Genomic DNA, 14,514 nt, shown 5'->3' with positions numbered 1-14,514 from the left:
TTCTTTCTTTCTTTCTTTTTTTTTTACAAGTTTAGCATTTTATTATGAGTAGATTGTCACAAAGTTGCATATTGTGTATTCAATTAAGGCAACACTGTGCAGCTTTAGTTTTTATCATCAAGGATGAAAAACAAATCTTTATTCTAACTCCCCTGCTAACTCTGATTAACACGCTTAACAGAAGGTGGTCACTTTCTTTAGCCCTGTACGGCCCCCTACTTTTCTTTCAGTGTTCCTGTATAAAATCTCCCTGGTCTTCTGGGACTGCCAATTCTCTGATAAAGGAAAGCTCTCTGTTCCAATGACATGTGGACAGTGTAGTGTGCTTGATTTGAGAGGGGCGTGCTACAAGCCTATACCACGGCACCATTCCCAATCTAATCAGAGCTAAGAAAAGAGCAGGTATGCACAGTAGCATCTTTAGGCCTCCAATTTGCTGATCTCTTCTTCATCCTCATCTTCAAAAGTTTCCTTTCTGTCATTGACTGTGGCATCCTGGTACTGCTGGTATTCAGAGACCAGGACATTCATATTACTCTTGGCCTCAATGAACTCCATCTCATCCATGCCCTCGCCGGTGAACCAGGTCAGGAAGGCCTTGTTGGGGAACATGGCTGAGAGCTTCTCAGAGAGGCTCTTGAGCAGCTCCTGGATGGCAGTGCTGTTGCCATGGAAGGCGAAGGCCATCTTCAGGCCCAGTGGTGGGATGTGACACGTGGCCACCTTGACGTTGTTAGCTATCCACTCCACAAAGTTCTTGTTCTGGATGGCCAGCATCTACTCGGCCACCTCCTTCATGGACCTGGGGCCTGAGAAGACGGTGGCGATGGGTCGCAGGCAGCTATCATGTTCTTGGCATCGACCATCTGCTGTGTGATCTCCAACACTCTCAAGGAACGGTACTACTGACTGATCCGGGCTGTGAAGTGGGCGAAGTCGGGCATGAAGAAGTGCAGGCGTGAGACAGGCACCATGTTAACAGCTAGCTTGCCCAGGTCGGTGTTGAGTTGGACAGGGAAATGCAGTAATGTGATGATACTGCTCATGGTGGCAGATACCAAGGTATTGAGGTCCCCATAGGTGAGCATGGTCAGCTTGATCGTGAGGGCCTCATTGTTGAAGCAGTAGGTCTCATCAGTGTTCTCCACCAGCTGGTGCACCGACAACGTGGCATTGTAGTGCTCCACTACGGTGTCCCAGACCTTGGGCGACAGCATAACGCTGAAGGTGTTCATGATGTGGTCTGGATACTCCTTTTGGATCTTGCTGATGAACAGTGTGTCCATACCTGAGCCCATGCAGCTTCTCAGCGAGTGTGTGAACTGGAAGCCAGACAGGCAGTCCCTGCGCTCATATTCCTTGCATACCATATCCAGCACCAAATCTACCAGCTCTGCACCTTCAGTATAGTGGCCCTTGGTCCAGGTGTTCCCAGTGCCTGACTGTCCGAAGAAAAAGTTTTCAGGCCAGAAGAGCTGTCCAAAAGGCCCAGACTGCGCACTGGCCATGGTCCCCGGCTCCAAGTCCACCAGGGCATGCCTGGGTACGTATTTCTGAGAGAGTGACTCGTTGCACTACATGCTGATCCTTTCCAGCGGCAGCACTGGAGAGGATCTCCAGCCGGACTGATGCCGTGTTTATCGCTGATCACTTCTCAAAACTTGTTGCAGAATCTCCCTCATGTCAGGAGTGTCTGCACTCGGGGGCTGGCTCTCTGGTCGGCGGCATGACTCGTACATGTACATTAATTAAAGGGAGCAATATCATGTTATGACATTTTACTCTTCTATGATATTTTCCTTATGTCAGTTTTTAAATACTTTCTCATTTCTTTCAGCAAGAAATTCTCCTCATTCTATAAGTTTAAATGGTTATTACATTTCCTGTCTTAGGAATTATATCTTTCATAGTAATTGCATTTAAGTGATTTTAAATTCACTAAGTCATAGAAATAAGTTGTGCTAAAGGGGGTGAGCTCTGATTATTGATGCCTGCTATGTGTAGGTAGATAGGAAATGTGGCACTAATGCTCTGTCTCATTATTCTCCTTATTGACTTTATTAACAGGAAACCAGTACTCTTCATAATGACAACTTTCTGACCCTCTGAAATTTACTAATTGTTTTACTTCTATGCAGAGACTCTGGAGTGACTTGAGTAGGGCAACAGTTCTAATAAAACACTGAAATCAACAGTAGTGGAAAGCAGACTTTTCCAACGTGTAACTGTGTTGCTGCTTACTTTATTCTTACATCACAATAGTTGTCTTAAAATGAGGTTATCAGGCTGAGACTTGCTAGTTCATAAAAATCCAACTTAGAAATCTCAGCTTATTATATTCTATGAACGCTCTTATGTGACTGATCTCTGACTAGTCTACATTGGCAATGTCCTTGTAGGGAGTGTGGTCTGATTATTAAAAAATATATCACATAGACTATCTTTTTCTCTATATCTCACCAGTAAGAAAATGATGGAAGTTTGTAATGCAGGAAAATGCAGGTGTCTACAAGGCTGGTCTTACATTAGGGAAATAAAATGTAAAGAAGTTTAAATGTAAATGAGTCTTTCAGATTCAATATGATCATGCATTAACTACAAACAAACAAACTAAAAACATAAGAATAGTGGAACCAACTGCAGTGCAGTGAAGCTCTGATAATGACTCTAAATGAAATTATGGAAGGAGAAAAATTTCACAAATAATTTCCTAGGTAAACATTTTTATACAGATTTTTTATATAGATGAATACCTTTTAAGCCCCTGAGAAATAGCCAATCCTATTGTCTGTCTTCATGCAAAGATATAAAAGCAAAATGAAGAGCTTTTTCCTTTAAATAGCAACTATGATAATGTCTGTCTTGATATTTAGAAATATAGATTTTTTTTAATCAATAAGAGGGAAAGGTAATCCTAATTCTCAAATGAATTAATAATCAGATGCATTTAGTGATTTTGCTACTGTCATCGCTCTTTACTTAAGGAACAATCTGGGCAATTCTCGAACTGTGCATAGTGAGGTCCCAGGATGTCTGCAAGAGGAGAAAGGTTAAAGTGACATAATTAAGAAGGTTTCTGGGCAGACGAGGAGCCATCAATAGCTTCTACCTTCTCCAAGAAAAGGAGGCCTGCTTTGGAGTCTGTAGAACACTTAGCCTGTTGTATATCATTCACTTGCATGTATCCCACTGTCTATCCTTTTCTGCACTCCAAGTATGGGTCATTACTTGCTACTAATGGATCAAAGTCATTTTTTCTCCGTTCCTACAGTTACTGACTTGGGGGAGAGGCTGTGCCTCTTCCTGAAGAGTGAGACTTTAAAAGTCCCTTTTGAAAGGTTGTGGTGGAGAAATTGATAGCTTTTCTTCAAGGAGAAGAGAATTCAGCTCTAGACGACAAAGAGAAAGTATCTCATTGGGTCCACCTGGCAGATATCCTAGGAGCATAATGGCTAGGTTTAGGATGGCATCATCATGACGAGTGGTTAAATGAGATGATGAAGAGAACTCATGGACTTCATGTTATTCGTCAGCTCTGCATCAGTCAGGCAGCCTGACTTCTCCATGACTATACTAACTAACGCAGTCTTATTATTTAGAAAACTTGTGGGTTTTGTTACTCACAGCTGTACAGCTGTATTATTTTGACTAAGAGAGGGATAACTTGCAAAAAGATACTACAGAGAACAGCTTGTAATAGTTAAGGTCAGGATACTACCAGCAAGTACAAAAGAAAAAATATGCATTAGAATCATGCTGGACACTAGCAGGAAAGAAGTAATGAAGGTAAATGTATATGGTTCATGGGCGAGAAGGCCAAGTTTTATATAATTAGGGGATGTAAGGTGTTGTGGGTGAAGTGTAGTATTAGAGTTTATGACACAAAGAAAGAAGTTTTCTAATGACCTTGGGTATGGAATAAACATGTATATTAATGGAACAGCATGAGCCTGGGTTATACTTAACTTTGGGAAATATCTTATGAAGCATAAAATAGTTTTTTTAAGAAAAGACTTTAGAATCACTTCTGTTGTGGTTTGAATAAAAATGGCCCCCATAGATCCATAGAAAGTGGCACTATTAGGAGACGTGAACTTGCTGGTGTAGATGTGACTTTGTTCCATCACTAGAAGTGCATCACTAGAGGCTGAGCTCTGGGTTCAGATCCTCATGCCCAGTGGAGCAGTTTTACCTTCTAATCTGAATGTGGAACTCTCAGGCCCTTCTCTAGTACCGTGTCAGCCTGCATGCTGCCATGCTTCTTGCCATGATTATAATAAACCAAGCCAGTCCCAACTAAATGGTTTTCTTTATAAGAGTTGCCATGGTCATGGTGCCACTTCACAGTGTTAAAACCCTATATAACACAATTCCCAAGGAAGAATTACTTCCCTAGAGGCCAAGAACAGAGGAGGGATTTGGGGATCAGATTAAATTTACAGAAAATCTAGGCAAATAGGAAATATTACTTTTGAGAGTGCAGAATGTAAAAGCTTTTCAGAAAAGATTATAATTGGATAAATTGAAGAAGACCCCTCTGAATACTTTGTTACTAAATCCGTAGGCTGGACTGGAAAATTTCAGACAGGACTGTTGACTTAACTGATAGATCTTGTAGAAATTTTCAATAAGGAGATCCTCACACCATCCCCACAGGTATCTAGACGACAGGTGAACTGACCTGCAAAGAGCATCTTCCATTCACAAAGTTACCACTTTCCAATCCTATAAACACAAAGACCCCTATGACACATGTGCACAACCTCCATTTCCAAAGAGAAACAATGGCCATTCAATGGTTCTGAGTAGAAGAATATTGTTGTTTCTGGAAAAGTTTGTGCTTTCTTTTATTTCCAAGTTACCTTCATCAATTCCAAAACTAAAATTATCTCCTTTCTTTCTATTTACCCCACAATCACTAGGAGCACTTAAAAAGATTAAAGGATTCAGAACCATGGAAAAATATAGCAGACTAGGATATACTACGTGGAATTTTCAGTTCAGGGCAAGCTGAAGTTTACTTGGTCTCAGGGACATAAAAACACCAGAAGAACAACTTTTAAAGGATAAATATATGAGGAGATTGTTATAGGAAAGCCAAAGGCATTGTTCAGCTGTATGGTGGAGCATGTCAGTGTAAAGGTCCCTCCTTTAGACTTCAAGCAGAGTCTCATTAGTTGAGTAAATTCTGGTTGATTACACACTAAAAAAGATAACTTCTTACTTTACATGAAGTCTCACAAATAGGTATCAGCATCAGTAAAGATGTAAAGGTTTCAGAGTACACAGTCTGTCTGCATGGAACTCACATTACTGCTTTTGAAATAAGCGATATCAACAAGGAGTCAACATCAGCAATTACCAAACAATTAGCACCACCTGGATGGAAAATTGCCTTTTGTAGTTGCTTAACATCCACTTCTAGTGATTGTAACATGATATTTTTTCAGATGAATTTCTAAATAACCACCCTACTGGAAATGTGTTGTATGTTTTTAACTTGCTTAAATAATAGTGGAATTTCTATCTTTAAAATCATGCTAGCAGCATGTATTCTAATATATTATGACTTAGTTATAAATAATAATATTTTTCTCACTGCCTCAAAATATTTTATTTATCAGTCATATTTTAATTTGTCATAGTTTAGTTTTCTTTTCTTCATGAGATCATTCTTGCCTGTTTTCACCCATAGTAGCTTCTCTTCCCCTATCTGTGTGACAGCAATCCAGTCAACACTGAACTATATTTTGTTTTGTTTAATATTGTTAAAGTTTAAAATATTTAGTCTGTGTGAATAAATATTATACTTACATGTATGTTGTGCATATTTGTGTGTCTGATGTTTGTTGAGGCCAGAGAAGGCATCTAATACCCTGAAATATTAATTTTAGATGGGCACAATGTGGATGCTGAGATCTGGACTCGGGTCTTCTACAAGAGCAGTAAGTGCTATTAACTGCTAAACCATCTCTCCAGCTCCTTAATATTTTTCTAATTTCAATGTATCAACCAGTAGGAAGAAAATTCATGGTAGTAGAGTTGCATGTATTCCTCTCTCAAGAGATTATGTTTTGTAATGGTAGTCTTTGGTGTAGCAGCAAAGATAGGAGGGGAGCCTTTAAGATGTGTGACCTTCTTGGGAATATTGCCTCAGAAGGAATTTATATAATTCCCATGGCACTGTGCTTAGTTTTCATAATAAAATTGCTATAAAACAAAAATCTGAGCTCTGATTCTCACCCTGATTTCCTGCTTCGTAAGAGGACATCTCCCTCTCAAAAGTACTCATCCCTGCATGATTGATACCTTTAACCATCCTGTACTCCACAAGGGGGTGCTGATGAGAGTCAGTATTAAGCTACTCAAACTTTTAGTCACCAAAACTATAAGCTATTTTTTCTTTATAAGTTTCCTGAATTTAAATATTTCATTATAATAAAAAGAGAGAGAGAGAGAGAGAGAGAGAGAGAGAGAGAGAGAGAGAGAGAGAGAGAGAGAGAGAGAAATACATGTAGTCAAAATTTAATTTTTTCAAAGAAAGGTTTATATTTTGTTTTATATTCAAAAGTGAAATGACTATGAATTATTACTGTAATCAAAGATTCTACCTTTTGAGTCAAATTATATATGAAATTTAAGAAGAAAATGTGAAGATATTAGTTTGCACATGGTTCAAAATTACTTTTTAAGAGAAATAGTTGTCATATTGGGGAAAAGTTAGAAATTGGAAGTATTCTGGAAATTTTTCTGAATCACTATGCTCTAATATGCTTTTCTCATTGCTTAAAATATCATTTATTTGCAACTTTATTATATTTTTATATCTATGTTATTAGAATGTATGCAACAGAGCTGTATAGTGAAATGGAAATTATGCTACTTGGGAGATCCACTTAAGAGGTTTACTAAGGAACATGTATACAAAGATGGTCCCTGGAGACAGATGAGGGAAGAAGAGAGCAAGGAATGGGAGGAAATCCCTTTATAAGTTACCTAGTGCAAGTGCAGAAAGTGCACACACATGTGCAGAGGATGTAGACGTGGCTTATGGGGCCTGAATCCTGGAGGCAGATGGTGACGCGCTTCTGATGACATGCTTCTAGAATGGCTTTAGTGTTGTCTGTTTTCTCATGGTCATCGGGGCCTTTAGGGGTGGCTATGTTGCTGCCTGTTTACTAACATTCCTCACTTTTGGTTATTATAAAAAGAAATGAAGAACAGAGAGGGAGTGGTGATGAAGAGAGGAAATGTGGTTGAAGCTTTGTTCATCACACAACTTGCTGCTGTCCGGGGGCATTGTCTTTCCCAGGATGTATTAATCCTCACCATCAAGGCATGTTTGATTATCATGGGCATCTGGTTCCATGGTCAAAGAGGATAACAATTGAGATGTAATCTGAATAAATTAATAAAAAATAAAGGAAAAAAAGGTGAGACTCTGTAGCCACAGCTAGAAAAGAAACTTAGGATAGCAGAGGTGTTAGTTTTCTAAACTGTAAAGGAAGGGCTGAAGAGGAGAAGGTCATCTACATACGTTTAAAATTAGGGAGAGATAAAGAGAGTAAATTGGAGGGTAAACCTTGACAAAACAGGTGGGGGCTGTCTTAGAATCCCTAAGGCAAGACAGTCCAGGTGAGTTTAGTAGAGAAATGGCTATTAGGGTCAGTCCAGGTGAAGGCAAAGACATTTTGTGACTGGACATGGAAGGGAATAGAAAAGAATATATCCTTGAGATCCAAGACTGAGAAATGGAAGAAGATTTGCTCAACCATGTTCATAGCAGCCTTATTCATAATAGGCAGAACCTGGAAACAGCCTAAGTGTCCCTCAATAGAAGAATGGATAAAGAAATTGTGGTACATTTACACTGTGGAATACTACTCAGCTATTAAAAACAAGGAATTCCCAAAATTTGTGGACAAATGGATTGAACTAGAAATGATCATAATGAGTGAGTTAACCCAGAAGCAGAAAGAGTCAAATGGTATATACTCACTTATATCCGCATACTAGCCCAAGGGGCATGTCCCAAGAAAGTCTTCACTTTTTGGGGGACAAGAAAGTGGGACAGAGGGAAAAACTTCCTATTGAGACTCTAGGTGAGAGAATCAAGGGAGAATGGGGAAATAGAAGGACCCAACAGGTCCTAGAAACCTACAAGTAGATCATTATGAAGGGCGGATCTGGGCCCAGGGGTCCTGCTCAAACTATGGCATCAGCCAAGGACAATACATGCAGTAAACTTCGAACACCTACCCAGATCTACCCAATGGACAGGACATTCTTTACAGTTGAGTGGATAGTGGGGTACGACTTTCACACGCACTCTGGTGCCTCATATTTGACCATGTCCCCTGGAGGGGGAGACCTGGTGGCACTCAGAGGAAGGATAGCAGGTTACCAAGAAGAGACTTGATACCCTATGAGCATATAAAGGGGAAGAAAGTCTCCCTCAGTCACAGTCATAGGGGAAGGGAGTAAGGGGAAAATGGGAGGGAAGGAGGAATGGGAGGATACAAGGATGGGATAACAATTGAGATGTAATATGAATAAATTAATAAAATATATTTTTAAAAAAGACTGAGAAATGGGACGTCCCTGAGGGAATAGTGGAGAGGAGGGTATGAGATTTATCTACAATAGGGTGGAGTGCGTCCACAGCAGAGTTGAGAAGTCAGAGGTCTTGAGCCAGGCAGTAGGTTCCATTTGGCTTCTTAACTGAAAGTATATGAGTGTTAAAAGGAGAGGATGTGGGGTGGAGGAGGGGTTTTGTTTTTGTTTGTTTGTTTTTAGGAGTTCAGATATAATAGGCTTAAGTCCCCTAAGGCTCTCAAGGCTGAGTGGGTATTGGGTTGGGTGGCATACCAGGTAGGGTTCTGTAGCTGGATGACCACAGCAGGGGGTGGGGGGCTGGGGTGGTGGTGTCTAGCAATAGAGGAATTTTGGACATCCCAGGCTTGGGGATCCACCTGAAAAGCTGGTAGAGGAAACGCCTTCTTAGAACTGGTAGGCTGTGTAGCTAGGAGAAGGAAGAAAGGGGCTGTAGGGGAAGTTGGGGTTAGGAGGATCGGGGAGCAAAGAACATAAATGCTCCCAGTTTCTTTTAAATGCTACTAGTTTAAATATTCCCAATTTAACCACAAGTCACAAGGATTGGACAGGGGAGAGAGAGGCAGGACTTTCGTTCCTTTTCAGTGGATGTCAGAACAGGGAGGAAGGGGAAGAAGTCACCATGAGGAGGAGTCCACCATGGGGATAGACACAAGGAAAGGAAATTGATCCTCAAGGCCTCCTGAGCTCCCAGTAAGGGGTCATTATTAAAAAAGAATGGGTTAAGGGAACGCCCCTGAAAACACAATTAAGTGGTGGAGTTTGGTGGGGCTGGCAAGGCTGTCTCCATACCCCTACAGAAAGGGAACTAGAAGGAGAGGTGGGTCCCATATGGAAATGAGTTGCTTGGAGCTACTATGCTAATCTCTTTGGTCCTTCTGAAGGGAAATATAGTAGAATTTTGGTTTTTTTTAAAAACACAGTTATATTATGTGAATATGGTTTCATTTTAATCACAGATATGGGATATGGGGCTGCTTCAGGTTGTCCACAGAAGATAATTATAATCTGTCTCATACACTGACATTATGAACAGAAAAGTAATTATTTTAGAAGCAGATGGAACATTAAATAAAAATAAGGTTGTATAAGAAAAGAACAAGAGAGCTGGGCGTGATGGCACATGCTTTTAATCCCAGCACTCGGGAGGCAGAGGCAGGTGGACCGTTGTGAGTTCGAGGCCAGCCTTGTCTACAAAGTGAAGTCCAGGTCAGCCAAGGCTACACAGAGAAACCCTGTCTCAAAAAACAAAACAAAAAACAAAAAGAAAAGAAAAGAACAAGAGCAAGTTTGAAAAAAGTATAACAGAAATTTAGATGGTAAATTTTCTCTATTCAATAAAAGTGTGTCTACTGAACATATTAACACAATAGGCAGAACTACTTATGTGTTTCACACTAACAAAAGACAACCAGAAGAACAACCTGAGGAAAAATTAAAGAGCTTCGATCAGTGCACTGGATATGCGAGCAATATTTTACTCTTTTAATAGGAAAACTTACGACTACTTCTTTCCATTTCAGTTTACTTCTCTACTGAGAGAAAACATTATATTAATTTATTAACTACTTTTAGGAATTTAAAATGTTCAAATTTGAAGGAATGAATAACTTAGGTTGTGCTTTTTTCCTTTTTGTTTTTTCTTATTTAAAAAATTTATCGTTTTAACTTTTAGCTATCATTTTTCACATAGCTTATTACTAAATTTAAGGGACTTGAATACAGCAGGATCCTCCTCTCTGGACTCCATATTAGGCACAGACCATTCCCAAACCAATTTCCAACACAAAAAGATATTTTATTAAGTAAGATAGGGAAACAAGGTGGCTAAATCTGAATCAAGCAGAAATAGTAGCAAATAGCTTTCTAGGAGTTAATTTTAAGAGAAAAAGAAGGGGTGGATGTCTGTGTTAGAATGAGCTAGGATGGGCTCATAAATTCAGATTGGACATGTTAATTAGGGCAGCCGAATGGGAACTTTTTGATTGCTGGACCTTGGTGTTGTGATAGTTGGACCTTGGTGATCAGTCTCAGGAATAAGTCAGGCCTAGGAAAGTAGCCAGACTGCTGTCACACAGAGGAAGGGGATGCAGGGTATCCTGATGAGACTTGATAGGCTGTGTTCAGACAGTGGGTGAGGAGCACTTCCCCCATTAGAGGTCTAGGGTAGGAGAAGAGAGCAGATGAAGGATGGTGGAAATGGGAAGATATGAGCAAGTGGATAACAATCAGGATGTAATGTGAATAAATTATAATAAAGAAAAAAGAAAACAAAAATCAGAAGGAGGAGGAATAAGAGGAGGATGATAAAGTAGCTAAATGAAGGAATAGACATTGATGTTTAGCTTTAGGCATGTAATCTAATGGAGAAGGAATGGAGGAGACAAAGACCTGTTGGCATCACATTTCCATACTTGCGTCTGTTAGAGCCCTTCATGAATAATGTGCTCCCTGAGATAAAAGCCCATCACAATATGCAGTGAGATGATTATTTTCTGTGACCTATGAAGACTATATTATTCTGAAGACATAGTTAATAATGTTGTGAACATGGCTTCCAGTGCTTAAGTGTCAACTCAGCATGGGCAGTCAAAAAATTTAGTACTAGTGATGTTATTATAACCACAGTTCTGATGACAGAAGACTCCAAGTAGGCACATTTCACTGGCATGCAAGCTGAGGGAGCCTGAGAGCAAGCACTTTGAACTTCAGCACCTCTGTGAAGTTGGTATGGTAGTTTGTCTTGTTTCCCCCCACACGATATAACTAGAGTGATCTCTTCCTTTAAAATTTAGTCATCCACTTTCCCCTCCCAGTAAAAAGAACCACATTGGGCTTGAAACTTTTCAGGCTAGAAGTGGATACAAGCTACTACCTCTAATCAAAAAGCTATCTGCATCTGGTATGAAAAAAATCATTTTCTGGAATAGTGCCTTACTGTGTACCACACGTAAGTGTAGGCCCCATGCCTAGGGAAACAAACACAAAAGAAATTCAATTCAATTTGAGACAACCAATTTGCCTCAAATTGATTCTTTTGAGCTTTTTCTCCTTGTTGTTGTTGTCTTGTTCTTTTGTTCATATATTGCAGTACTTGATTTTGTGTTTTTATGGGGTTTTTTTGTGTTTTTAAATTTTCATTTGGATTTTGTTGGTGTTGTTTGGCTGTTTGTTTTCTAACGAGAGAAAAGAAAAGAGGAGTGTGGAGGTGGGAATGAGCTGCGAGGAGTGGAGGGAGACAAGACAATGACCAGAATATTTTGCTTGAATTTTTTCAATTGAAAATGTATGAGAAAAATTAGCCATCTGAGTAGCCCAATTGGTAAAATGCTTGCCCAGAATTCATTAAGCCACACTGTTCTATCCACAACATTGCTTAAACTGGAGATGACAGGGCACACCTATATCCCAGAAACTTTGATGTGGAGGCAGGAGGTTCAGAAATTTAACTTCTGACACATAGCAAATTTAGAAGCCAGATTGGGTTATGTGAGGCTCTGTCTCAAACAAAACAAAACAGATTTCTACCACACTGATTTTTTTCTCTATTTTTCAGAAAAAAAAGGGTGTATTTTATTTTACTCCTGTTTTTCTTTTAAAAGAATACACCCAATCCTCCATCCGTAACCCAGAAGCTATTTCCAATTGATAGCCACTCTCTAATAAAAATTGGTTTTGGCCAATGGAGTTTCACTGGGGTACAAACCATCTTAAGGACAGACCATATGCTCAGCAGTACATGAACCTGAATATTTAACATGAATCCTAACCTTTGCTCATTTGAAATGTGGGAACAGAAAACAGAAGGATGTAGAAGAAAATGGGAGATGTGTTCTAGTACTATGTAGTGATGGATTTTATAAAAACAAAGATGTGAAAAAAAAAGAGAGAATTTAATAGCCAGTTCAAGGTGAATTAGAAAGTTGGCATGGTAACAATAAAAATGAAATTAATGAATACACGAAGACAGAGCACAGAAAGGCCAAGACTTCATTTCAAGGAAAAGCTAAGCCCAGAAGAAAGTAGAAGTGCACACTGATTTTAGTTTTTACAAAATGGAGAGTTAATGAAACAGGTTTCAAATGTAAATTTTTATTTGTTCTTATGTAACTACTAGATTGTTTTATGGAGTGATACTTAAGTGTTTTCACAGCAGGCATTCCAGTAACTGCTTGTGTTAGCAACCAGGCATCTCCACGCCCTGCCTCACTAGGGACCTAGTGACAGCAGGATATAGCATGTCATCATTAGATGCCAAGATGTGACACATTCCCATTATCACCACAAGTCACAAGGACAGGACAGGGGAGAGAGAGGCAAGACTTCCATTCCTTGTCAGTGAATTTCAGAAGAGGGAGGAAGAGGAAGAAGTCACCATGAGGAGGAGTTCACCATGAGGATAGAAAGTTACAGCAGAAGGCCAAGACTGAGATGGCAAATAAAAGCACATGTGGCTGGGAGTTAGCTAGACTAGCACAATTGAGTTAGAATATCTACGCTGTTATAGAGCTTAAAGCTTGTTGAATAAATTTAAGAGGATCTAATGGGAGCTAGTGTGGGAAGTAGTAAAGGCCGCTACCAACACATTCAATACAAGTGAGCAACAGCCTACTCTAACCATCCTACACTGTTACCCACCAGCAGACTTTAGCTCCCTTGCTACTCACATCTTCTCCAGAGTGGGACACCCTCCATCCTTTCCCACCTAGCATAGCCTTACCCGAGTTCTGTTTTTGCAGGAGGTCACCTTGGTAGATGGCCTGGCCAAGGTACATGTCCCCTTTCCATTAAGTGAATTCTCTCAAATAGAAAAACAAACAAACAAACAAACAAACAAACCCTGGAGTTCTAAACCTCTAACACCTCTACTTTCACTAAAGAAATTCCAATATATTACCAAATTTTACAGTCTCATCTTTCATGACATATATATGATTCTAACAGCCTACTTCCTGAGGAGAATAGAAAAATTTGACCACAGGCTAGAGCATACGCAGATGAAGCCCACCAAACTAACCCAACACACATAGCTGCGGCTGAGTTGGTCCCTGATCAGATCCCCAGTAGAACTATAATAAACATCAGTTTATAGCTTGCCTCCTGCCTACCCATAAATGAGTATACTTTGAGAAACTCCAAGAGATCATCCAGTACAAACGTGAAACCCCATCTCAATTCCTATCATGCCTCACAATGGCCTGCTTACAGTATACCAATCTAGACCCAGAAAACACAGATGTACACTTCTTCCCTTCAGGGCATTCCGGCAGTGATGCGTATAGGTGCTGGACTCAAAGGAATGAAGTTTAACTGAGATGGTGGCTCAGCAGGATACAAATTGGGCACTGAGTGCCTGTGGTGGAGAGCAGTGTCTCCAATACAGCCTTTTCAGAGATACAATTTTCTAATGGCACAGCTCTTCCAGTGATACAGCTCTCTTTATTGGGAATGGGGTGGGGCTGGAAGGATAAGGGCTATATAAACCTTGGAGAAGTGTGTAGATAGGAATTCCAGGTGCTAGCTGGACATGTGCTGGTCACCAGGCTCCATGACTACGTTGAGAACGGTGGAGGTGGGGTTTGCAAGAATGTATGCACCAGAATATGTAGTCACGGAACAGGGAGGGAGCCATCTTTACTCCTGCTGGTCTCAAGATTGAAATTTTTCAGTGTTAGAAAATGTCTCAACCTCAAGATAGCTCCAGGCTAGTTCCCCAAGTTGCATGGTTCATGTGTCCCACACCCGGAGGGTAAGCAACTCCTTATGACCTATTGCTTTTCCCAGAGTTTGGCATTAGGGAAAAGCTTTAAATGCTTGGAGATAAGACCTCTAAGTCCACAGGCAGAAATATTAGCTCTGGCCTTTAAGGTGTACCATGGGACAGAATAATAAGCCTACAAA

The 14,514-nt window shown here is 40.1% G+C and overlaps 1 pseudogene; it reads right to left on the bottom strand.

Moving 5' to 3' along the window:
- Positions 1-420: 420 nt before the first annotated feature.
- Positions 421-1,657, bottom strand: LOC127196661 (tubulin beta-6 chain-like; annotated as a pseudogene).
- Between the last annotated feature and the right edge of the window lie 12,857 nt (positions 1,658-14,514).

The sequence above is a fragment of the Acomys russatus genome, chromosome 12 (assembly GCF_903995435.1).
Source record: "Acomys russatus chromosome 12, mAcoRus1.1, whole genome shotgun sequence".
Taxonomy (NCBI): domain Eukaryota; kingdom Metazoa; phylum Chordata; class Mammalia; order Rodentia; family Muridae; genus Acomys; species Acomys russatus.
The sequence above is the reverse complement of the archived record's forward strand: the minus strand, read 5'-3'. Positions and strand labels throughout refer to the sequence as shown.